The sequence below is a fragment of the Zeus faber genome (genome assembly GCF_960531495.2).
Source record: "Zeus faber genome assembly, chromosome: 12".
Classification (NCBI taxonomy): domain Eukaryota; kingdom Metazoa; phylum Chordata; class Actinopteri; order Zeiformes; family Zeidae; genus Zeus; species Zeus faber.
The window spans coordinates 27715563-27723844 of NC_137196.1; the positions used below are offsets into that span (position 1 = coordinate 27715563).

The 8282-nt window shown below is 48.3% G+C and overlaps 1 long non-coding RNA gene across 2 annotated transcripts in view; it reads right to left on the bottom strand.

Moving 5' to 3' along the window:
• Positions 1-2321: 2321 nt before the first annotated feature.
• The window catches only part of LOC307237827, an 8198-nt gene continuing 2237 nt past the window's right edge, over positions 2322-8282 (bottom strand). For both annotated transcript variants that reach the window (XR_013844414.1, XR_013844415.1), the window contains 2 exons: positions 7712-7819; positions 2322-2728 (listed from right to left, as the gene is read on the bottom strand). This is a non-coding gene — a long non-coding RNA (uncharacterized lncRNA). The remainder of the gene's footprint in view (positions 2729-7711; positions 7820-8282) is intronic.

Genomic DNA, 8282 nt, shown 5'->3' on the forward strand with positions numbered 1-8282 from the left:
CAATACTTTGAAGGGTTACCTTGTTTGTATGAGGCACTTCGGTGAATGATGAATCCATCAAATTTATCTCATTCCCTGTTGTTCCTGCATCTGTTTTGAATTTGAAATTGTAATTAAATTACAATTTCAAATTACAATTACAATAACGAAATAATTACAAATTTAAAATTAAAATTTGTAATTTTTCGCTGCTGATTTGTAATTATTTTGTTATTTAAGGTCTGGGAATGACAAGATGATATGAGTGCAAAGCAAGTGGCCGGAGCGGGGGTGAGAGTCGATGATTGAAGCTGAATATTTGGTTTTGGTGTGTGGATGGGCAGGTTTGAACAGCCACACCTACCTGGGTCTAGGTGATTGGGTTAGGGTGGCTGCATACCAGTTGCTCATTGGTTGGGCTGGGTGAAAAAAAAAATACTAATGACGATAATGAGATTTAGTGAAGGACCTTATTATGGGAAGTGGCATAGTAGTCCAAACAATACCAACCGTGCACACTACTCGGCAAGCATGACAATCTAACCCCAACACATTGAGACGGAGGATAAAAAACTGTTCCATTTGTAGTTTCACCAAACCTGACAGACCTGCAGTAATGGAGCTGCCTTTTTTTGTGGCTTTTTTCGTGACTGTCGGCAGGAGCCGTGAAATAGGTGAACAGGGTTCAGACTTTCCGGGAACTTTTTCGGGGCCTGCATGCTGCGCCGCCGCATCTTCCGACACCGAACATACAGCTCCAAAATGAATTTTAGTTCTTTTTTTCTCTTCTTCTTCTTCTTCTCCCTCTTCTTCTTCTTCTCGGCAGGTTCCACTCGGTGTCAGTTATACAATCCCCAGCGGGGGGCTTTATTGGCGCAGGGCAGCGGCGGTGGCAGATGGCGGTGACACCATTTGTCAATTCCATCAAACCCAGAAACCGGCAGCTAACAACGGGCCTTCTCCTGGTGGAGCCCGTGTGAAGGAGACGGGACTAAACAGATGGTGATTTCCACAGGGGTCGGCATCCACAGCCGCGAGCGGTGCCCGGCCGCGCCGCGAAAAGGGAATTCCAATCAGCGGCCCGCCAGATCCAAAGCGACGCTGCTGAAAGTGGCTCTCCGGCAGCGACCCCACTCATTAGGAATTGATGAAAATAACGGTCGACAACACACAGCCTATATACCAGACCGATGCACAATACCCGTCAAAAATAGGAACATTTGGAATTTTGCATACATATATGAAAAATATAGTAACACCTGTTAAAATTGACAATATGCAATAAATCCACCAAAAAATTACAAAAAACAAATTGGTAAAGCTGTCCTTCATACACCTCACGCGGTGAGGACAGTTGTGCATCTGTTGCTTCCCGTCCGTCATAAGAATGGTGCTCTGACTAACTGCCCTTCTGCAACAGACGGGAAGAAAAAATAACAAGAACAAAAGGGGCAAGAATTTCGCAGGGTTATCTTTGTCGCCAAGGCCGAAGAGGAGGAAACAATGCCCTGACGACAGGACGAGGCCGGGCGTGACAGGCGGAGCAGGCGGAACAGGCGGAACAGGCGGAGCACCGCTGAGTGATCATTCCGAGTCGCTGACCCGGCCTTGACAGCTGCAGAGCTCCGTGTCGTGTCCTGATGGTTTGTATTCCACCACCAAACGTCGTGGGCCTCCGGTCATTAACGACGCTGGTCGGCCCGCGGCTTTAGATTTTGGGCACAAGAAAATTTAAAATCAACTGCTAAATGTTCCTCCTCCTAATTTAACTTTATTAATCAACCACGGATTTCCATTAGATTTAACTTTCTGATGTGAATATTCTGCCACAAATATGAAATCATCCAAATTCTAACGCTATAGTTGGCCGGCATTACTTCATCTTTGTGAGCCGTATTCGAAAGTATTTTTTTTTTCCCGTTTTATGTGTAGTATTCTACAGTAAGTGGTCAAATAACTTTATTCCAGACGAGAATCCATGGCTATCAGATGACCTGGCTCTGCGGAGCCCCCGCCCGCCCCGTGCTCTTTGTCCGGTGCCACCCGGCGTCCTCACCCCCACTCACCAGGCGACAGCAACAAAAAGCGACGGTGTCTCCTCCCAAAGAGGAGACACCGTGCAACCACTTTGTCAGAAATTCGTCCCTGTGTCCCGTCGACGACCGAGCTTTATTAACGGGGAGGGTGACCTGCCGTCGGCTACGGGGCTCGGTCACGCAACCGGACAACAAAAACCGGACAAGAAAAAGGTGTTCCAGAATGTAAACACATTCAGTATACAGAGCAGAGTCAGGTGAGGGGCACTCTGACAACATTCATACTGACTGAACGCAAAAATGAAATGGAAATAAAAACTCTTTATTTTCATCAAAAATACCAATCAATGATGGCATTACCCCCAAATTCACGGTTTCCCAAATTGTCCACAGAGGTAAAAGGTGGAAAGAAAGGAGGGAGTAAGAAGAAACACCTTTCCAGACCATAATGACTATTTGCCTCTTGAGGGGTATTACAATCTTCAGTTTCAAACTGAGAACTGAGCAGAGCTCTATCGTTCCCTCCGCAGGAGAACCCGAACAAGCCGATGACCAACCTGAGGTCCACTCAGCCTCACGTCGTCCGCTGCTCCATCCCCAATGAGACCAAGACTCCCGGGGCCGTGGAGAACCCTCTGGTGATGCACCAGCTGCACTGTCAGGGCGTTCTGGGAGGAATCAGGATCTGCAGGAAGGGCTTCCCCGACGGGACCCTGTACGGAGATTTCAGACGGAGGTATGGTTTGAGAAATGTATGGTTCCATTTTCTGCAGGTGCCCGCTAACTACATGGGAGCATTTGATAGTTCTCCTGATCTCCAAAGTGAAACCGAAATCCTCTTCTCAACGCGTTTCTAAGGTAGCCTGTTTTGAAGCCGAGCGCCATCCTTCTGATCATCGTTCATCGATAACAAGAAAGCTTCATAGAAATTTTTGGTCTTTCTTGAATCAGACCATTGCCAGTGTAAACTGGAACACACCAAGGTCAGTATAATTTTATGTAGTAGTAGTATTTATTAAGTAGGAGTCACTGTATTAAGTATTATGTAATTATAATACATTTTGTGCAACACATGGTCCTTGGTTCATTTATCCATTACTCTGTATCTCATATTATGTCCAACCTAAGGCCCTTGGGCCGGATCCGGTTCTTCCCGGATTTGCATCCGGCCTTGGTTTTGTTGGTTAAGAAAAAACATAAATCAACTTTAAATAAGGTGGGTTTCCTGGGTTCGGCTGGAAGGGACGCGAGGTGAGCATCTGGTGCTCATCATAACAAGGCCGTGGGCCAGCTGACGTGCTCTCCCGGCAAAAATTCAGCTTCCAAGAGATCGTGCAGCGTAGGCGAGCAAAATCCTGTCAAACTGAACGAAACGATCACGAGCCTCTAATTTCACATGCGAAGCAGCACCATCCTTGTGAAAGCTTCACTGTGACATCTTAACATCTGAATTGTTTCATTTGAAGGGTATTTGCACAAAGTAGAGATGGTTTTGTCGAATTTTCCATTTGAAGCAGCGTGACCTGCCAAAATAAAAAAAAGTGGTGCAGTTGCAGAAAACTGTTCTCAGAGCTGCTTTCAAAACATTAACATTCAACTAATGTCTGCCGGGACGCACTGGATCTGTTAGTGATCCAATGCAACATCCGTGGGGGGTCAGGAATTAGGCCGTGAAGGAAGATGTTCTTCAAGGATCAAACCTCCGTCAGGAGTCGGCAGAGGCCGAGAAGGAGCATGAAGGCATGAAGGAGGAGTTCACCAAACTCAAAGAGGCTTTGTGCAAAATCAGGAGCCCGCGGGAACGAGAAGAGGCGATGTCTTCTGCGAGAACAGCCTGACCTGCGGCTCCGAGTCCAGGCTGTACGCTGTCATTTGTGATTGCCGTCAGAACCAAATTGGAATCGCAAGTTCAGAAACCGGAGATGAGGCAGGCGCAAGACGATGTTTGCTGCCCTGAGGAGAGATGCCAAGGAGTGATCCAGGGCGGGACTCGGCTGGAGGCCAGAGCCGAGGGGCTGACGGAGAGGCTGGACCGAAAAGGAAGAGGAAGCTGGAAGGTGAGCGTTCCGAGCTGCAGAGAGATATTCATGACCCGGGGTCGTCTTTGGCCAAAGCGGGGAAAGAGAAAGACCCTGAGAGGTCTTCATGAAGGTGAGAAACGCCTTTGCATGCGCTTCAGTTCGTCAGAATAGGTGTGAGAGCGAGAATGCAGATGTGTCGGAGAGCATTTAAAATCCTCTATTGTCGGGCGAAGAAGAAAATTATCATTTTAATAGAGCGCATTCGCTTTTCAAGCCGAGTTGTACCTGACCAGGGTTCAGGTGTTTCGCTGTCATAGGAAACTCATTTTAAACAACAAAATATCTCATAAGGAAGGTTGAAATGTTGTTGTGCTATCATTAACTCCCGCTTGCAGGGTTTCTCGAACAGGAGAACAAGGTTCGGCGCGGCATCGTGAAAGAGCAGAAAGGAAGTGGGGGGGGGGGACCTAAAGTTGGCCCAAAGGAGCCTCACGGACGTGGAGAACGACGGGTCCGTGATGCAGATCCCACCTCAGGCGAAGTTAGACGTCAGCTCCAGGAGAAGGACTCCCTGGTGTCCCAGCTCAGGAGAGGAAGACAGCCTTGCACTCAGCAGACTGCAGATCCCAAAAGACATCTGGAGGAGGAAGACAAGGCACTGTAAGAAGTGACTGCCAGTGCACATATAGGAAATAACCTCCGGTAACTTTTCGGGGAGGCGGTCACAACACCAACGATGACGGGAGCTACTGGACTAAGATATGCCCTCGTTCAAGGCCAAGAGTGCCTGGGCCCCACGCAGTGCCGCCTTCCCGCCGTGACCTGCGACCTGCCGAGGGAGCAGCATGGGGAGGAGCAGGAGGCCAAGGCCGAGCGGCAGCGCGGCATGTCCAGGGCCAACTCTGAGGTGGCTGAGTGGAGAACCCAACCCGAAACTGACATCATCCAGAGGACCGAGGAGCTGGAGGAGGCCAAGTAAGAAAGTTGGACTCGCACGATCGCTATGTGTGGACTCTGAGGAGCCGCGGGGGGGGGGGCGCAGTCAGCAGCTCCACACATGTAAACTGAAAAAAGGTTCACACAGATATCAGGTATGAAATGCAGCAAAGGAAGATTTTCACTATTTGATTCCAGCTCCAAAAAGAAGCTGACTCAGTGTCGGCAGGACGCTGCGGAGGCTGCTGAGGCTGCCGATGCTAAATCGTTCCTCCCCGGAGAAGACCAAACACCGGCTGCAGACTGAGGTTGAAGATCTCGTGGCGCACGTGGAGCGGTCGAATGCCGCGGCCGCCGCCCTGGATGAGAAGCAAGGAAACGTCGGCGAGGCCGGGGCCTCGGACGAGTGGAAGCGGATCCTTTTCTCGTGAAATGAGTCGTTTGAAATAGCACTCGGCCGTGCGTCCATCGGGTCCCGTCTGTGTGGTGACACAAGCATGAGGAGGAGAGCTCCCACAAGGACGCCGGGTCTCTCAGCTCCGTAAAAAAAACCTGAAAGATTCCGACGAGGAATCTCTGGAGCACGTGGAGGCCGCGGAGGAAAAACAAGAAGCTTGGAAGGTCAGGAGAAATCCTGTCGATGGTGTCACGATTGAAACCGACTGTTTTGAAGCATACGTTTGAATGCCTTATAATTCTTATGTGACATTCCCAGGAAATAACAGGCCACACTGACTAAATTAGCGAAGGCAGGGAAGAGTATTCACGATCTCGAGGAATTACGAAAGCTGCTGCCAGAACAAGAAAAGCCGTTTCCAAGCACTTGAGGGAGCAGGGGGTGAAACGTCATATGTGTTGAAAAGCTTTCAAAGTGCAAGGCTTCACTGGAGCTTGAGGGAGGCAACACCCTAGCGGTGCAGCTTGGGTTTCATCAGGTCAAGGCTGATAGTGAGCGCACGCTGGCCGGGGAGGATGAGGAGCTGGAGCCGGCCAAAACCAACAACGAACTTGAGGTGCTCCTGGGAGCTCCCCTGGGGCGGAGACTCAAGTCCCCCGCACCAACAAGGACCCCCGCTCGGGGGAGAAGATTTGAGGGAGGCCTGGGTGAGGCGGGGGTCCGACCCGTCCGGTCCGACGGGCCGAGGAAGAAGCCGGAGGCGGATGCGTCCCGGCTTCAGACCCAGGTGGAGGAGGCCGTGAAGAAGAACATGGAGCAGACCATCAAGGACCTGCAGCACCGCCTGGACGAGGCGGAGCAGATCGCCGTGAAGGGGGGCAAGAAGCAGGCTCAGAAGCTTGAGGCTGGGGTGAGTATCTATTTAGCACAGATAAGAGGATCACAAAGAACGGCATGTTGTCCGACCATTATGACAATATATAGTGGGGATTTTTTGTACTCTGCCGGTGGAGGAACTTGAATTTGAGGTTGAATCTGAGCAGAGAAAGGCCAGCGATGCAGTTATTAAGGGAATTCGAAAATATGAAAGACGCCTCAAGGAGCTGACCCATCAGGTGTCCTTCTCCTCGATTCCGAAACATGATTCAAAAATCCGAGACTGAAAAGGATCTCGCCCGTCGGCAAGCTCTAGTGGACAAGTTCCAACTGAAGGTCAAATCCCACAACCATGCCGCTGAGGAGGCTGTAGGTATTGCAAACATGAAATGAGCGCAGGGTGAAATGAAAACACCAGGCATACTTTCACCTTTGAAAACGTGTCAGAAAGAGCTTTCCAAGAAAACACAAAGCTTAAAGACAAGTCGTAGTAGAAAAGCAACTTTAATTCAAATTGTCATGTTCAAAAAAAAACAAACATAAAAAAAACATACATACAGACACATACAGTGGTACCCTGAGTTACGAGCGCACTAACGCACAAGTTTTCCGAGTTATGAGCCGTCGTTTCGCCATCTTTTGTATTGATTTGGGAGCAAAACTGTGAGTTGGGAGGAGCGAGCTTCAGGTGCCGCCGCTGGTGGGCGTGGCCAGCGAATGCGGCCACATCCCACGTCTCACTCCTTCACTTCACGTGGTGACCTGAGCGTGGAAGCATCGCTTTTATGTTTTGTGCTCGCGTTTTGTGCTTTTTGTGCAGTTATTTTGCCAAATTATTTTTTTCTAACCCTGGGTCCTAATAAGGTAAGTGCTGAGAAGAGGAAGCGGACGATGTCCATTGACTTAAAGCGCAAAATAAAAGAAAAACATGAGCCATGCTCTTCGACATTCTCTTTTATTATGTTTTATTATGTTTTTATACAATATTTGTTATTTATAAATACATTTTTCTTATTTAAAAACACGTAAAAAAAAAAAATTGGGGTGGTTTTTTGGGGGCTGGAACGGATTAATGGCATTTCAATTAATTTCAATGGGGAAAATTTACTTGCCATATGAGCAGATTGAATTACGAGCTCTGTCACGGAACGAATTAAACTCGTAACTCGTCAAAGTACCACTGTACAAGTTAAGCTATAAAAGGGGAAGTGAAATGGTCATCACATAAAATGTTAAAATACAAGCCAGCGCTGAAATATACTGTATAGCAATTGCTTGATGTAATTTTGGGCTTACCCTTCCACAGAAGGAACAGGCCAACAGTAATATATATATATATATATATATATATATATCAAACATTCATACTTTTTTAGTCGCTCCTCTAGTTGTTGCTTGGTCATTCTCCAGACCCATTGCACTCCCCAGGCTGCTGTACTGGAAAATATTAGTCAGTTGTTTGTCACCTGTTGCTGCTGCCACTCGCCTCCCGTGTGCGTCACCATCCGTCCCCAAGCTGCCGATTAAATCACCCGCAATGTAAAGTCGGGCGGCAGGAATTTCCCAGTTCATCTCTGTGCTCAAGGATAAAGAGGAGAAAGGAATGGCATGTCAACACAAGCAGACCCAGGGCAGGAGCAGCAGGCAGTCTGTGGACGAGAGCCCCAAGTGAAGGTCACAACAATGCAAATCCGTCCTCGGGGACTTTATTAAAGGCCGTGCAACCCCTGAAGGGAAGGCTGTATTGCTGTCTTTCCAGGGGATAGGCACAATTATTATTACATAAGTATTTTTTATCCTGAGTAGGGAGGTGGCATCACACGTTTGTTCGCTATGTGGAATTATCTGCGCGAATACAACCGCAGGAAAACAAGTAAAAGGGCTCACCTTGGGATAAAATCCTGCTTTATCCTTTACCCTTCCTATTCAAATTCACTGCAACTTAGCTCAGAAGAGATAAACACTGTGGTTCCCGACATTTCATGAGGACCTTCTCGTTATTGGAGTTTACTAAAGTATGCAAAAGTTGTGAGATGA